Below are 18249 nucleotides of genomic sequence, written 5' to 3'. Positions count from 1 at the left end.
TGCAGCTGACAGCTTGGAGGGTTCCATGACTTTGACCCATGACTCCCTCTCCGAAAAAGTTCAGGAAATCTTGCTGGAAGCACGCAGACCTTCCACCAGAAAAACCTATTCTGCCAAGTGGAAGAGATTCATCATCTGGAATGCCAACAAGGGCCAGGATGCATCAGTGATGAGCATACCTCAGATATTAGAATACTTGGCAGAAATGTTTCATAGTGGCCTCTCATATTCTTCCATTAAAATTCACACTTCAGCAATCTCAGCAAATTACAACTGTGACCCACCTGTGTTTTCGCATCCCTTGCTAAGACAGTTTCTAAGAGGGATAAAGAATATCAAACCTCCCAGAAAACCACCAGTTCCTGCATGGGACCTCAATTACATCTTGGAAAAATTAACTCTTCCTCCTTTTGAACCAGCAGCATCTTCAGAAATGCAATTTCTCTCCTGGAAAACGGTCTTCCTGTTGGCAGTTACCTCAGCAAGAAGAGTCTCGGAGATGCAGGCCCTCATGGCAGTACCTCCCTTTCTCATTTTTCATCAGGACAGAGTTTTTCTAAGGACCAATCCTTCATTCATGCCAGAAGTGATATCCAGGGTGTCTCTAAATCAAGCAATCCACCTGCCTACTTTCTTTCCCAAACCTCAAAATAAAGGGGAAAAGCTGCTGCATACTTTGGACATACACAGACAATTACGCTACTACTTGGACAGAACAAAGACCACCAGGAAGTCTGACCAACTATTTGTAGCCTAAGCTGCTGGAGTACAAGGAAAAGCAGTCTCCAAACAAACACTTTCAAAATGGATTGGACACTGCATCAGATTCTGTTACTCTTTCCATGGAAAAGGTGTGCCAGCCAATATTAGGCCACACTTCACCAGAGCTATAGCCACATCCACAGCCTTTCTAAGAGGAGTGGCTACAAAGGACATTCTAGAGGCTGCTACATGGAGCTCCGTGCATACATTTACCAAACACTACAACCTGCCATTATACTCCAGATCCCGAGCAGGCTTTGCTTCGGCAGTCCTGCAGGGCCTTTTAGCTACACCATCCCTTGCTTAGATCCTACCACCCCCAGCTTGGCTATGGTATTCAACCCATATGTCAGGACTGCAGTTGCATATTCTTGAAGGACATAGTACAGTTTTGTACCTACCATAAATGTAGATGTCCGATAGATATGCAACTGCAGTCAGGTTTACCCTCCCTCCTACCCCTCTGCTTTTTTCCTTGGGTCCATACCCCCCTTTCCTATATTAGCTGGGGATATCTGTTATGGTGTATCTGTTTATTACTGTTGTGAATGTCTGGAATTTTTGCTTATCCATTCACAAAATTTAGCCTTCCTTGGAGGGCACCTGGCATCTGGGGCAAGAAACACTGAAGAAGATGGCGTCGGTGGATGCCTTTATACCCCAGCCGCTCTGACGTCGGGGAGGAGGCGACATCAGCCGACGCCGGACCCAGACTTTGGAATCCGGCCGACCGAAGGGCTGCCTGAGGCAGGACAACCCATATGTCAGGACTGCAGTTGCATATCTATTGGACATCTACATTTATGGTAGGTACAAAACTGTACTTTCTGACTCGCACAAGGAGTGTCTCTACTGTTTAGGGTCGGCGCACCCGGAGATTGAATGCAACATGTGTGCTGCATTCAACCCCAGGGTCCTGGTAGAGTGCTGCAACAAGCTTGCCAAGGGATTAGCTCAGGGTGGTCCTGTAGCTTCAGGCTGCCCTTCCAAATCCTCGCAGGTGCAGAAGAGGGGACCTCCTCCTTCCTCTGGGGTGTCGTCTTCACTGTGTAAAAAGCCAAGGCTCTCTGATTGCAGATCCCTGGATCCGCATCCAGCCTTTTCTGCTTCAGATCCATGGTCTGTCATTGTTAGAGTTTCAGATCAGACTATCAGATCCAAGGCCTCATCAGATCAGAGGCCTTGGGATCTGAGTAGAAGAAAGCCATCCCCAGAACCGATCATTTTGTCGGATCCATCCGGTATGGCTCCCAGTCCTTCATATTCTACAAGGTTTTCTGATCTGACAGTACCATCGGATAGGGTTCCCCATTTGGTCCTCCAGGAGGTCAGACCAAGACATCAGAGCCAATCTCCTTCTCAGGACCATAGAACTTTGGGATCCAAGGCCAGATCCCCAGCAAGATCTGGCCACTCTTCAGCTTCCTCCAGGTCATCCAGAAGTCTCCTTCTCTCGGACATGGATAGGATGATGAGTTTCCTCAGAGCCCAATTTGAGCTGGGCTTGCTGACGTCCCTAGTCTATGTGGCCAGAGGACCCTACCCTTCCACAAGTCTCCACAGTCCTCTTCCAATCCATCAGGTTTTGGAATGTCAGGGCCAGGAGATTCGTAGTGAGAAGCCGACTGTCAGATATCCTCCCATTCTTGACACAGTCAGGGTCTCTGGCTGGCTCAGTTCTGCAGCCCTCTGACCAGGGTGGGCCTAATCTCCGAGGAGTTGGTGCGAGTTCCCTGGGGGTGGGTTTGGACCTGGACTTTTTGGACTGTTCCCTTCCCTTGAAGCTTTGGTGCTGGACAGCTCTGAGGCCGATATATTCCAGGGGCTTTGGTACTGTGTCTGGGTCCCTTCTCCCTTCCCAGGTGGCCCCACCCACTTGGGTTTGGGGGAGGCTTTTTCCAGTCCGCCGGCTTTTTAGGTGGTAGAGAGGACCTTCTCCAGTTTGGTAGTTACTCTCCTTCTCTAGGTCCTCTCCAGCCTTTCTCGGGATTGGATGCTGAGGCCTCATCATCCATTCAGGGTCAGCTCTCCTGCGAGCACCTTCAGATGGGCACTACCCAACTTGGGGTACCCATCTCTTCTGAGTCCTCCCCTGAGCCCACCATGGAGGAGAACTTGTAAGAGGAGACGCTTGGACTACCCCAGAGAGTCCCTCGCTGAAGACCCAGATTTTGAGGAGGGAAGACTGGTCCTCCAGCCTTCTGCCTGAGGAGGTTTCCTTCTGGGACATCCTGGAAGGATCAGAGGCCTTGGGATCTGAGTTAGAAGCAAGGCAGATGGTCTTCTCCATCCCTGTCTTCACAGGAGTCCATGTTCCTGAAGGTGTTTGGGATGAAGCCCAACTTCTACCTGGGTTTTCCCCCCTCTTCTGATGAGCTTGTGGACCTTATCGTCAGCAGGGCTTGGAAGGAGCCGGACATGGTGGAACCTGTGCCCAAGAAAGCAGGTAAGTTTCTCAGTCCTCCTAAGGATAAGTGTTTTTGGAGTAAAGTGGTCCCTGTTGATGCCATCGTGGTGGCCACTGCTACCAAGAAAGAGATAGCTGAGCAAGGCCTCTAGGTCTGTCCCCCAAACAGGGAGTTCCAGACTATTGACCATTTTGCAAAGCATTTGTTTGCCTCAGTTACTTTTGGTCTGAGAGCAACTAATTACTTGGCCCACTTTACCTGGCTTCAGAGGGATTTTGTTTTGGAGCTTAGCACTTCCCTGTCAGAGATGTTGCCTCCAGAGAGTCTCAAGCTAGTCTTGCCGAGGCCATCCACTCTCACTTCATTAGGCAATGCCTCTATGAGGCTGATCTCCAATAATGCGTAGGCCACATCTCGAGTGGCAGGTACCAGCATCGCTATCAAGCAGCATGCCTGGCTTTACCCTTGTGGATTTGTAGAACCCTTTAAGGTGTCCTTCACTAATGCCCCCTTTGATAGGTTCACCTTATTTGGACCGTCTGTTAAGGAGACCTTAACCCTCAGTGAGCAGGAAGGCAAGACTCTTTCCACAGTAGGGATCAAGTTTTCTGCTCCCCAGAGGTCCTTTTTTAAGACCCAGAAGGGAAGTAAGAAGCTTTGGTTCCAGAGGACGCAGTCTTCCTTTCAGAACACTTTCAGGAATCCTCTTCCACAGGCCGGGGCAGGGGATTCAACGATAGACACTGCCCTAGGGGCAGAGGGGGTCTGCAAAACCAGGGCTCCAGAGAACCCTCCTTGTAGAAGCCCTTCCAGTGAGCCTGATGCACTGCCCGATTGTCTTGCCCTGGAAGCAGTCAGGGGCCATCTCTCCCTTTACCCACTAGTCTGGTTAAGTCTCACCTCTGATCACTGGGTGCTAAAAGTTATTTTCAGGTGTTACTCCATTCCCTTCTCCCAGCCCCCTCCAACTCTGAGATTTCTCCCAGACATACCACCCCGCCAAAGGGAATTCGTCTATCTCAAGTTGCAAGACCTCCTTCAAAAAAGAGCCATTCAAGAGGTCCTGACAGGGCAATGAGGGTTCGGAACTTACTCTCGCTTCTTTTTGGTGCCAGAAAAGACCGGGGACCTGCATCCAATTCTGGACATCAGTGAACTAAATCTTTCTGTCAAGAAGTCCAATTTCTGGATGGTCACTGTACATTCCATCGTGCCTCTCTTGCACAGGGACGATTGGATGTGCTTACTGGATCTCAGGATGCGTGCTATCATATAAAGATCGACAGATGCTGCAGGAGACACTTAGGCTTTCAGTTAGGGGCCAATAATTATCAGTTCAGAACCCTGTCCTTTGGACTCACCACAGCCCCCAGGTGTTATAAAATGTATGGCAGTGGTGGCAGCTCATCTCCAGCTGCAAAGTTTCCAGGTTTTTCCATACCTGGATGATTGGCTTTTTACAACTCCCACAAGGCATTGACTAACACTGGAGACTGGGTATGTCCTCAGTCTTTTTCAGCATCTAGATATCACAATGAACTTGCCCAAGTCAAGTCTAGTTCCGAGCCAAAACCTGGAATTCATCGGAGTCCTGCTGGACACAGTGTCAGATTGTGCAGCACTGCCTACCTGCAGGGTCCAGCTGATTCAGGATCAAGTTTTTCTTTTGTAGAGTCTAATACGCCCGCCTGATCATTTAATTCTAAAAACGCTAGGCTGTATGGCAGATATCATTCCGTTGGTGCATCTCCCCAGGTGTCGTATGTGAGTTCTCCAGTGCATCCTGGCAGTCCAGTGGTCCATTCTGTCTCAGCCCATGTCTATGACAGTTAAGTTGACACAGGTATGCAGGGATCATCTTGTTTGGTGGCTTCAGTCTCAGGACTGTTTTCAAGGCATGCCATTTTGTCTCCCCCCACACCAGGCCACAGTGATGATGGATGCCAACCCATTGGTGTGGGGCTGGGGGGCATTTTCAGGGCAGGAAAGTTCAATGCATGGTCCCCTATAGAGACCAGATTGCACATAAACGTCCTGGAGATGAGAGCAGTCCTTCTAATGTTGCAAGCCATTCAGGAATGCCTTCCACTGGAGACTATGGCGTTTCAGATGGACAACATGGCGGTTGTCTGGTACATCAGTAAGCAAGAGGGAGCATGGTCTTATCCTTTGTGCAGAGAAGCCATGAGACTGTGGGAATGGGCTCTGTCTTCCAGGCGTTTTCTTCTTGCAACTCTTATACCCAGGAGTTCTTACTTGCTGGCCGATAAACTCAGCACGTTCATCTTGAGCCCTCATGAGTGATCCCTGAATCTGTCAGTGGCAAGGGAAATCTTCAACCGCTTCCCCAGTCAACCACAAATGTAGCAATTACTTTGCCCTGATCCCCCCCCCCCCATCAGGGGAGTCACCCAGGAAAGCTCTTGCTCACGACTGGCCCCCTGGTCTCCTCTATGCTTACCCTCCTATTCCCCTAATACTCAAAGTCTTCAAGAAAGCTCGTCGCCTGAAGAGCACTCTCATACTCCCTTGCCCCTTTGTGGCCTCATCAGGTGTGGTTCTCCTTCCTAATGTCTCATCTGCAGTATCCAGCTTGGATACTAGATCCCATTCTGGATCTCATCTGCCATCCCTGGGGGCTTCCACTTCCAAATCTCTGGACCCTTTGTCTGACTGCATGGTTTCTCCAGTTCCAGTAATCCTTTCACAATCCAGGCTTCCTTCCCCAGTGAGGAGCATTATTTTGGCTTCTCAAAAGCTGTCTACAAAGAAGATGAATTCCAGTAAGTGGAAAAGGTTTTCCATTTGGGCCAGATAACAGAATCTAGATGCCTTTTCAGCCCTTATTCCTGATATTTTGCTCTTATCTTCCCTTTTTCAGGATGGGGCAAGATGTTCATCGTGTTTCACTGTTGCAGTCATTATACTTGGGTTATGCTGCTGGCAGGCTACCCGCAGTCGGCCTGAATTCCAAAGTCCTGGTCTGGCGTCGGTTGTTGTCGCCTCTTCCCTGACATCAGTGCGCCAGGGGTATAAAAGATGCAGCAGATGCCATTTTCTTCTGTCTTTCTTGCCACACAGTGCCCGAAGCAAAAGTAGTTCGCAAGTGCCAGTCGGCCGACTCCTGAGATTTTCAAAATCGAATTTCAGATCCAAAGTCTTCATTAAAGCTAAGTACTCCATTGGGGAAACTTTTTTCTTGCTCCAGACCGATGTCAGAAAAAGTTAACAATTGTATTTCTTGTGGGAAGCAAATACCTCATAAGGATTTTCATTCTTACTGTATTCCTTGCCTAGGCCCTGACCACGATGTCGCTAGCTGTCTGTTTTGTGCTAATTTAACCAACGCAGTATTAAACGTCGGTACGATTTTGCCTTTAATTACTTTGGCCGAAGATTTAATTATATAATGCCGTCGGAACAGCCGACGACCAGAGTTTACAAAAAGCGCAAGGAAAAGGAAAAGGACAGGCATCTGAGGTCCAAAACTGACGACAAGGCCTCCGCTAGGCCAGTCGCCGGTTCGCCAGTTCTCAGTGAGGCACTTTTGCAGCCCCTGACGCCCGCTACCTCAGAGCCACAGGCCGCTTCCGACTCCCACGTGGAGCCGACTAGGCCTCTGGAAACTCAAGGTATTGGACACTTGGAAACTATTCCCTCAGATGGGTCCGGAGCCGCTGAGCAGGAATCGGCTTCTGAGGGCGTTTTCAGACCTACACAGTTGTATGTTAAGCTAACCTCAGCTTCAAAGGCAAAGACTAAAGCAGCTCTAAAGACAAAGAAACAAGTACAGCATTCTCCTGCACAGACTTCCATGCCTAAAAAACAGATGCTTAAAATGGCCGAAGACCCAATTACTTTGATCAGGGGTTCCCATCCCCCTCCTGATAAGAGGCCTAGGCAAGAGACAGAACATGATTCTTCAGATCAGGTTTCCATTTCCTCTGACTCCTCTTTTGAACAGGGATACTCCCTTCCTCCCTATGAGGATTCTGATGCTGAAGAGTCTATTCCTTCAGCCTCTCCTCCTGAGGATTATTCTTTTGGGGAAACCCTTCACACCATGAAGGAGCACTTTCACTGAGAGAGCCAAGATTACTCAGAATCTAAGAAAAGGCTCCGAGACTTTCTTTTACTACCTCAACACAGACCTCTTGCTATTCCACCTGTTCTAGACATAGTAGATTATTTATTTTCAGAGTCTAGCCTGTCTTCTGACACACTACCCCCTGCACTGGTTAAGCCAGGTAGATACTACAGGGTTCCAGATTCCCACAAATTTCTATATAAAACCCTGCTGCTGACCCAGAAACTATATCTCAGGGTCCCAAAGGGGTCAAGGCTTCCACTGCGAAAAACCCTGTCTCCTCTGATAGGGATTCTAGGACACTGGACAGATGGGGAACTTCTGCTACCTTGGCTGTAAGGGCTTTAAATTGTCAGTTTCATGTGCTTAAATATCAGCAATATTTAATGTCACTGCTAAAACAGAAAATGTTGACAAATTCTGAATGTCCAGATAACAAGGAAATGCAGGATTTATTGCATGCAGCTGAACAAGTGGGAAAGCATGCTTTACAGTGTGGTTTTGATTCACTGGAGGCCATTTGCAGGGCCGCTGTTACGGGTACTGTCATTAGAAGGCGTGCTTGGTTAAAGGAACAAAATCTGCCTGATCCTGTTAAAGCAAAATTATTGGATGCTCCTTTACAGCATGATACTTTGTTTTGTATTAAGGCAGAAGAGGTGTTGAAGAAAATGGAGGATGAAGCGAAATCTATGCAGACAGTTAAGGATTTTTTACAGATACAACCACCCAGATTTTGCAGGAAATGGCCTTCACAGAATTGGTCCTTTCCAGTGTCAGACAGGCCACAAAGAGGCAGATACAGACACCCTAGAGGCAGATCCCAGCCCCAAGGCTCATACAGGCCTAAACAATGGGGTGCTTCTACCTCTAAAAGCGGAGATGGCAAATCACAGCCATATAGAAAACAGTCCCAATGACTTTCCTCTGCCAATACCAAGCACTTTTCTTTCGGCAGCCCCCTTAGTGGGAAAACTAGCACTTTTTTCACAAAATTGGCATAAAATCACCCAGGACAAATGGGTCTTTAATATAGTGTCCCAGGGCTACAGGTTCCACTTTCACACCCTGCCAAAGGCAAAAGGTATGCCAGACCTGCCACAAAATCAATGGGCAGAGGCACAAAAGCAAGTTACATCCCTCATGGACATGAGGGCCATTCAGCGAGTACCACAGCAAGAGCAGGGACAAGGATTTTACTCAAGGCTATTCCTGGTACCCAGAAAGGACAAAGCCTGGAGACCAATACTGGATTTGTCTATTCTCAACACTTTTCTGGACGTTCCAAAATTCAAAATGTTGACTGCAGCAGCTTCTGCCCATGCTGGGCAAGAAGGCTTGGCTTGTAACTTTGGACCTAAAAGAGGCATACCTGCATGTCCCAATCAGACAATCTTGCAGACGATACCTCAGATTCATAGCTGGATCAATGCACTACCAATTCTCTGCACTACCCTTTGGCTTATCTACTGCACCCAGGGTCTTCACAAAATGCCTGGCACCAGTAATTGCTTTCTGCAGACAAAGGGGAATTCAAATATACCCATACTTGGACAATTGCCTTATTCAAGCAGAGAACAAAGACATTCTACTGAGGCATCTGGCGTTTGTAAAAAGATTACTAATTTGCCTAGGGTACACGGTAAATGAAAAGAAATCAAAACTAGTACCCTCTCAAGAGATAATATTCCTGGGTGCAAGCTTAAATACAACTGCCCATATGGCTTATCTCACGCCAGACTAACAAAGGCAACTGACTTCTTACTTCGAAATGTTGGCAACAAAGACCCAGTTATCTGCAAGAAAAAATCTGCAGGCTTTGGGCTTCATGGCATCCTGCATTCTACTAATTCCATATGCAAGACTGCATATGAGGAAACTTCAGTGGTATGTAAAAAGTGTTTGGACTCAACATTGCCACAGCCTGGAAACATTAAATGTTCCAGAGTATAAGGCTGGCGTCGTCAGGGCGACAGACTTGACGCCAGTAGCAGGGTCCACTATACACGCATGATTTGCCGCATGGTCCGATGCAGAAGCAGTTTTTGAAATATTTCGAAAACGTTTCAGACGACCACACAGTTGGCTGGGTACGCACTCGCTAGAACATTTCTTGCCTCAGTATTTAACCGGATGTCAGAAAAAGTGAATAACTAAATGCCGCCGGATGCCCGGCGCCGCCGCTTCCCCGAAGAGCCAAGGACGGTTGATGAATTAGAAGGCTCAGTGGAGCCAGAGGTTTTGCCAGGAGTTTCCATGGAGTCTCAGGCAGAAACTTTACTGTTACAGGATGTGCCTTCTCAGGAGGTAGGCCAGGCTGAGGGGCTTCTCAGGTAACTGTTCTTCCCTCTCTTCCCAAGGTAGTTAGAGCCTCTCCTTCTGTTGCCAAAACTTCTTTGAGAGGTAGGCCTAGTTCAGCTTCAGTGGGGCTTCTCCTAGCATTTCGGGTTCTGTACCTAAGAAACATATGCTTAAAATGGCAGAAGATTTGATTACTATGATTAGAGGTTCTATGCCCCGCCTGATAAGAGGCCTAGGGTGGAACCGAGTTTGATAGTTTTGAACAGTGTTCAGAGGCTTCAGAGTCTTCTGCAGAAGACTTGCAGGAGTATCCTACTTATTCTGATTCTGATGTGGATGATTCCACTCCTACAGCTTCTCCTCCTGAGGATTTCTCATTTTCAGAGACTCTGCATTCCATGAGGGAGCACTTTAAATGGGAAGGCCAGGATTACTCTGATTCAGGAAAAGGCTTAGGGAATTCTTGTTTTACCCCAGCATAGGCCCTTAGCTATTCCTCCTGTGTTGAATGTGGTGGAAGATGTTTTGCAGAGGCTTCACTGAACCCTGACTCTTTGCCTCCTGCTCCTGTTAAGCCTGATAGGTATTATAATTTGTTTAAGAGTCCTAGGGCGGACCCAGAAGCTATTTCTCAAGGGCCTAAAGGTGTTAAGGCCTCTGTGGTTAAAAATCCTGTTCCCACTGATAAAGAGGCAAGGGCTTTGGATAGGTGGGGAAAGAAAGTGTATACTTCTTCCACTCTAGCCATGAGGCGTTGAATTGTCAGTTTCACATGCTAAAATATCAGAATTATCTCCTTTCACAATTAAAATCTAAGGTGGATGCTTTGAAGGTATTGAGTGTAAAGAGTTGCTGGATTTGGTTCATGTGTCTGAACAAGTGGGTAAGCATTCTTTGCAATGTGGTTTTGATGCTGTACAGGCCTCCTCGAGGGTGGCTGCTACTAGTTCTGTTCTTGGCATGCCTGGTTGAAGGATAAGAATATAGATGAGCATGTTAAGACAAGGATTTTGGATGATCCTTTACAGTCTGATGTGTTGTTTCCTGTGGAAGCAGTTTTAAAGAAAATGGAAGACAAAGCTAAGTCTATGCAAACTGTTAAAGATTTTTGCAGGTGCAGTTTAGTAGAAATTGGCCTGCTGGTGGACATATCCTGCTTATGATTCCCAGTCTAGGGGTAGGTCTAGTTTAGGCCTAGAACAGGAGTTCACCTGCTCAGACAACAGACCCAATGACCTGTCTTTTCAGCTGCCAGTAGATTCTAGGACAAATGGGTGTTGGATATCATTCGATGGGGCCATTCAGCCAGTTTATCTCTCCTCAACACTTTTCTGGACATTCCCAAGTTCAAGATGTTGACGTTACAACAGCTTTTACCTCTGCTGGGCAAAGATCACTGGATGGTAACTTTAGATCTCAAGGAAGCTTACCTTCATGTGCCTATAAGGCTAAGTTGCAGGAAGTATAATTCTCATTATCAGTTCTCTGCATTGTCAGGCTTCAAGGAATTCAAATCTATCTTCTGGCTCAAAAGGAAGACCTTCTACAACATCTGGAATATGTTATAGCAGTGCTAAGATGCCTAAATAAAGTCCAGTCTAGTACCCTCTCAAGACATGTGCTTTCTGGGTGTGAGACTGAATACAGCAGCCCAGATGGCCTTTTTAACCCCGGACAAACAAAAGAGTCTGTCACTTTACTTCCATCAACTATCTCATCAGTCCGTGCTGACTGCAAGGACAGTCCTTCAAGCATTAGGGTTCATGGCATCTTGTATTCTGGTGCTTCCCAATGCCAAACTGCATATGAGGAAGCTACAATGGTATCTCAAAATGTATGGACACAGCACTGCCAGGATTTGGACACTGTCATTCAAATAATACCTTGCCTTCTTTAATGACAGATGCCTGGAGCTCATCTAAATGGAAAGTGGATACAAGACAAGTGGCCTGCCAGACTACAGCATCTACATATCAACATGAAGGAGATGTTAGCAGTCCAGTTTGCATTAATGGCTTTCAAGGAGTTACTTCTTCCAGGGCAGGTGTTGATTCTAACAGACAACACAACCATCAACAAACAAGGCAAGCAATGATTTTATGGGAGACTGGTTTCTGCCAGGAGCACAGAACTCCTTAGCAGATGTGTTAAGCAGACAAATCATGGATGAAACTGGATCTTCATGTATTTCAAAATTGACAGTGTCATGGGGACTCCAGACATAGATCTGTTTCCACTAAACCACCAGCTGCCACAGTATTGCACAAAGGGGTTTCATCACACAGCTTGGAAAGTGGATGCTCTGTCTTTCAGTTGGAAAACCTTCATGTGTATGCCTTTCCACCTCTGCCTCTTCTTCCAAAGGTACTATTAAAGGTCAGACAAGACAGGCCAAGGATGATTTTGATAGCTCCAGATTGGCCTCGGCAACACTGGTACCCACTACTGTCTGGTAAGGAAGCCTCCATGGCCTTTACCTCTGATTCCTCATCTGTTATCTCAGAAGGATGGTCATCTGCTCAATGTCAAGCTTCACTCTCTTCATCTAACAGCCTGGCATATTCTGTGTTGAAACACAGCAGGTCTCAACTTCCTCAACAAGTTTTAAATGTGATTATGGAAGCTAGAAGACCTAGTACAAGGAAAGTGTACGAGAAAAATGGAAGAGATTTTTATTTTGGAGTACAGCAAAGAATTTGCAGGTTTCTGAGCCTAATTTGAGTGTGGCTCTTCAATATCTTACTGAGTTATTGGACAAAGGTTTGTCCTTCTCTTCCATTAAGATTCATGCTGCAGCAATTTCAGCTCACTATGATTGTGACCCACCATTGTTTTCGCACCCTTTGTTCAAGCAGTTTCTTAGAGGGCAAAGAATATAAGACCCCACGAGAGCTCCTACTCCTGCTTGGGATCTCAATTTGGTATTGGAAAAACCTACGGTACAACCTTTTGAGCCGGGAGCTACTGCTGAATTGAAATACTTGTCATGGAAGACTGCTTTTCTGTTGGCTATTACTTCTGCAAGAAGGGTGTCTGAGTTGCAGGCCCTTATGGCAGTAGAGCCATTTTTGATTTTCCATAAGGATAGGGTATCATTACGTACTAATCCTTCCTTTATGCCTAAGGTGGTTTCTAGTGTGGCTTTAAACCAAACTATACATTTGCCTACTTTTTATGCAGACCCCCAAAATAAAGGGGAACAGATTTTGCACACTTTAGATGTACACAGGCAATTTATTATTTAAGCAGGACTAAGGATTTCAGGCAGTCTCAGCAGTTGTTTGTTTCTTTTGCTTTGAGTTCACAGGGCAAGCCTGTGTCAAAACAAACTATTTCTAGGTGGATTGGCTTTTGCATTGCATTTTGTTATTCCCATCATGGCAAGGAGATTCCAGCTGGGATTAGGCCTCATTCCACTAGGGCTACTGCCACTTCAACAGCTTTTCTAAGGGGGGTGGCAACTAAGGATATTTTGGAAGCAGCTACTTGGAGTTCAGTGCATACTTTCTCTAAGCATTATCACCTTCCTATCTACTCTAAGTCTAGGGCTGGTTTTGCCACAGCTGTTTTGCAAGGCATGTTGTCAGCTCCTGCTTCTTTATGATTTGCCAGCCTCCCTTACCTCTGCTTTGGGATTCTAAGGACTGCAGCAATGGGGAACGAAGAACATAGTACAGTTTTGTACCTACCATAAATGTAGATGTTCGAGGATCCCCATTGCTGCAGTCCAATTTACTCCTCCTCTTCCCTCTGTGTTTAGGGGTGGTTGTGTAGGTGTGGTTACATGCTTATATTTTTGTATATATTCTTGTATATATTGTACATATTTTTGGTGCAGGTATTTTGGGCCTTGTCTTTTTAGGGTCTTCTGACATCTGGGGCAAGAAAAGAGATATGACGTCGGTCCATCGCATTAGTACCCGCATGACGCCATCGTCAGTCTAATGGCGCCGACCGACCAGCAGCCTATACTCTGGTATTGACTGCAGCAATGGGGATCCTCGAACATCTACATTTATGGTAGGTACAAAACTGTACTTTACCCTCATTCCCTGCCTGCAACAGGAGTTTCGATGTGGTGGGCACAGGCCTGTCACCACAACAAGGGACAGCTATTCACTCTACCCACGGCCAGGCAGACACTAACAACAGATGCATCAGATTATGCCTAGGGGGCCCACATGGCAGGAAAAAGTATTCAGGGAGCATGGCCAGCAAGCCAAATACATCTTCATATCAATCCAAAAGAGATGCTAGCTGTTCAGAATGCCCTGACTGCCTTCAAGGATCTACTTCATCCAGGACAACTGCTGGTAAAGACGGACAATACTACTGTCATGTGGTACATAAACAAGCAGGGAGGCACGCATTCCTACACCCTCTGCAGACAAGCCATGACTTTGTGGAACACAGCATTGACTTATCAAGTACACCTGCAAGCACAATTCCTGCCAGGAAAGACAAATACTCTGGCAGACGAACTAAGCAGAAATCTCAAGGATCCTCACGAGTGGAAACTAGATCCACAAATCTTCAGCATGATAACAAGGAAATGGGGATGCCCAGACATAGATCTATTTGCCTCCCCGCACAACTGCCAACTACAGAGATTCTGCAGAAGGACTTATCACAAACAAGCATATAAAGTGGATGACCTATCATTCAGCTGGGAAACCCTTACAGTATATGCCTTTCCTCCACTGCCTCTCCTCCCCAAGGTACTCCTAAAGGTAAGACAAGAGAAGCCAAAAATGATACTGATTGCCCCAGACTGGCCATGCCAGCAGTGGTACCCAGTCCTAAAGAGCTTGTCTCAAGGCCCAGCCTTTACAGACATTACCCCAAATTCCTCATTTGCTGACCCAACAAAACAATCAGATCCTGCACAGCCAACTCAGAACCCTAATGTAACCATTCAGAACACACCTCTCTCTAAAGCAGTTATGGATGTTATTTTGCAGGCCAGGAGGCCCAGCACTAGAAAATCTTATACAGAAAAATGGAAGAGATTCTGTGCTTGGAACCAGGCACAAGGAATGGACACACTTGTACCAAATATTCCTCAGATTTTACAATACCTAACTGAGATGCTGGACAAAGGCCTGTCCTTCTCATCAATTAAGATCCATGCCTCTGCCATTTCAGCTCATTACAGTACGGATCCACCTATTTTTTCACATCCACTGCTAAGGCAGTACCTCAGATGGGCCAAAAACGTAAGACCTCTAAGGAGAGCTCCAACACCTGCATGGGACCTCAATTTTGTCTTGGAAAAGCTCACACTGCCTCCTTTTGAGCCAGCCAATACAGCTGAGATAAAATACTTATCATGGAAAACAGCTCTGCTCCTAGCAATAACCTCAGCAAGAAGAGTCTCAGAGTTACAGGCACTAATGGCTGTGGAACCTTTTATTAGTTTCCATCCGGACAGGGTTTCTCTAAGGACAAACCCAACATTTATGCCTAAGGTAGTGTCCAGTGTGGCTCTTAACCAAAACCATTCATTTGCCTACCTTTTATCCAAACCCACAGAATAAGGGGGAGAGACTTCTGCATTCTTTGGACATACACAGACAACCACACTTCTACTTGGACAAAGCTCAAGTCTTCAGAAAGGCTGTGCAACTCTTAGTGGCATATGCTGCAGGATCGCAAGGAAAAGCTATTTCAAAGCAGTCTATTTTAAAATGGATAGGCCATTGCATTCGTTTCTGCTATTCACAACATGGCAAATCAGTGCCCAAGGGCATTAGGCCACATTCAACTAGTGCAGCAGCCACTTCAGCAGCCTTCCTCAGAGGAGTACCAACCGAGGACATTTTGGAAGCTGCAACATGGACTTCAGTGCACTCTTTTACAAAGCACTACCACTTATCTCTTTACTCTAAATCCAGAGCAGGCTTCGCCACTGCAGTTCTGCAGGGCCTCATAGCCACTCCTAATTTTATCTAGGCCCAGCCACCCAACCTCAGCTTTGGGATTCAAACCAAGTGTAATGACTGCAACAGTGAAACACGATGAACATAGTACAGTTGTGTACCTACCATAAATGTAGATGTTCGAATGTATTCACTGTTGCAGTCCAGGTTACCCACCCTCCATCCCCCTTTCATTGCTGAGACTTATCTGTCATTCTCTATTCTATACAACCTATGTGGTGTATTTGCTTGTAGATGAAAGTAATGTGTATGTTAGTGCATGCTTTTTTATGAGCAGATTATTTAGCCTACTCTTTTGGGGGCACCTGACATCTGGGGCAAGAAAAACTGAAGAAAATGGTGTCGGCTGCATCTTTTATACCCCTGGCGCACTGACGTCAGGGAAGAGGCGACAACAACCGATGCCGGACCAGGACTTCGGAATTCCGGCGGACTTCGGGTAGCCTGCCAGCAGGATAACCCAAGTGTAATGACTGTAACAGTGAATACACTCGAACATCTATATTTATGGTAGGTACACAACTGTACTTTTTTTCTACCGTTAAGCTTCAGTTGGCTGCCATCTCTAATTTCCATTTCAAAGACGAGTCTACCTTTTCTTCCAAATTGTGCAAAGGCTTTTCTGAAAGGAGTTTTTCTTCTTAGACCTCCTATTAAGGATCTGTCACCACCATGAGATTTGACTTTGGTGTTGCAGTCCCTGACGCAAAAACCTTTTGAACCTGCTACGTCTTGTGATATTAAATTCCTTTCCTGGTAGACCGCCTTTTTATTAGCCACTACTTCTGCCAGGAGAGTCTCGGAACTTCAGGCTCTGTGTGTTAAGCCCCCATTTGTGATCTTTTATAAGGGCAGGGTGTCTCTTAGAACAAATCCTTCCTTTCTCCTCAAAATGGCATCTGAAGCTAATCTCAGTCAGTCGATTCAGCTGCCAGTCTTTTCCCCTAATTACTCTAGTAAAGGAGAATATATCTTGCATTGTTTAGATGTCTACTGGCAATTGGATTTTTATTTAAAAAGGACTGAGAATTTTAGAAAGTCGGACCAGCTCTTGGTGGCTTTTTCCCATATCAGAAAGGGCCAAGCATTTTCCAAAGTGACTATTTCCAGGTGGATTGCTGGTTGTATTTCCATCATTTATGCTAGTCGGCATTTAGAACTATCCAGACCAGTTAATGCCCACTCTGTTGAGTCTGTTGCTACATCATTGGCCTTTTTGGCTAGACTTTCCCTTTATGAGGTTTGTGCTGCTGCCACTTGGTCAAATCCACATACTTTCATTTTGCACTACAAATTGGACTTGATGTCTAGGAACAGGGCTTTCTTTCGTTCCTCCGTGCTCCAGCATATCCTTCCTTGAGTCCACCAAGGGTAAGTTGTAGCTGGAGACTGTGACCCATCTTTGAGGAATAATGACATGGATAGCATCAGGTAAAGAGTTTTGTACTTACCATAACTTGGCATCTGTGCTATCCAGTGTCATTATTCATCACATTCCCGCCCTCCTTCCCCCTTTCTTTTGAGGGGGCCTAGTGAGGTTGAAATGGCTTGTATATGGTGGGATGTTTTTGACTTCTGTTGCAGATGTTTGTTTCTGCATTTCAGCTAATTTAGCAAATTAATCTGAGCATTAGAAGGTAGCAAGGAATTATGAGAAGGGGAAGAGCTTGAGCCCTGGATCTGTCTGAGAAATTGCAGGCTCAGATTCTAGAGCCGTCTGTGATGAATAAAGACACTGGATAGCACAGATGCCAAGTTATGTAATTACATAACTCTTTTTATAAACATTTTTATATAAAAAGAGGGATGGTATAAGGTTTGAGAGAGCATATGAAAGAAGTTTGAAAATGTCAGGAATTACTGGGTGATACAGAGCTAAAAGAAGTGTTAGAGATGAACAGAGATTGGGATAGAATTATTGTCTGATATGGAGTTACTGTGAAATTTCAGCCTAGTTTCCTACAGGAGCAGAGCCAGTTGTTGTTGAGATGTTCTTTTAGTAGGTGTTTGAAGTTAGCTGAGGTAGAAGAGGTGCGTATTGTTTGTGGTAAGCTATTCCACAGTTTGAATTTTGATAAGAGAAAACAGTCTCACCAAAAATCTTATTGGCTTTTGTTACTTTTAATAGGTTCTTGTAGGAGGATTTAGTGCTCTTGGGCAAGAGTAGGGTTCAACTAGGTGTTTGAGTACTGGGCAGTTAGTGGGGCTGTGGAAGATAGAATGAGAAAAGGTTAGTTGGTTCAGTGTAAGAAGGTTAGGAAGTTTGAGCCATTTTAGCTGGAATAGAGCAGTGCAGTGGTGAGATCTGGATGGGAGGTTAGAGGCAAATTTTGCAATTTTATTGTAGCAGGATTCAAATTTATTTAAATCATTTTTTCTTAGGTTTATGAAGAGTGGTGAAGCATAGAGAAGAGTAGAAATAAGGTGAGTATGGACTCTGGCCTTTCTGGTGGAGTCAGTAAGGTAGGGTTTAATTCTGTAGAGAGAGCCTAGTTTGATATGTACTTTCTTGATTATGGTTGCTAGGTGCTTGTCGAATCTGAGATGGTTGTCAATAATATCCCCTAGGAGTTTGGTGTGGGTGACAGGTTCGATGGTGGTGATATCTGAAGAAGTAATGTTAAAATGGGATAGAGTGTACAGTGGTTTGTTGTTGGTAAAGAGCATACGTTTTGCATGGTTACATCATGAGGGCAGGCATGTCATGGTAACTCTGTGGAAACTCTGCCAAGTTCCCACCCTAATCCGACTA

The 18249-nt window shown here is 45.8% G+C and overlaps 1 protein-coding gene across 2 annotated transcripts in view; it reads left to right on the top strand.

Moving 5' to 3' along the window:
- The window catches only part of ERBIN (erbb2 interacting protein), a 3184408-nt gene that overhangs the window by 2440012 nt on the left and 726147 nt on the right, over nt 1-18249 (top strand). The window lies entirely within an intron of this gene.

This window comes from Protopterus annectens, chromosome 2.part1, assembly GCF_019279795.1.
Source record: "Protopterus annectens isolate FY-2018-M chromosome 2.part1, PAN1.0, whole genome shotgun sequence".
Taxonomy (NCBI): domain Eukaryota; kingdom Metazoa; phylum Chordata; order Ceratodontiformes; family Protopteridae; genus Protopterus; species Protopterus annectens.
The sequence above is the reverse complement of the archived record's forward strand: the minus strand, read 5'-3'. Positions and strand labels throughout refer to the sequence as shown.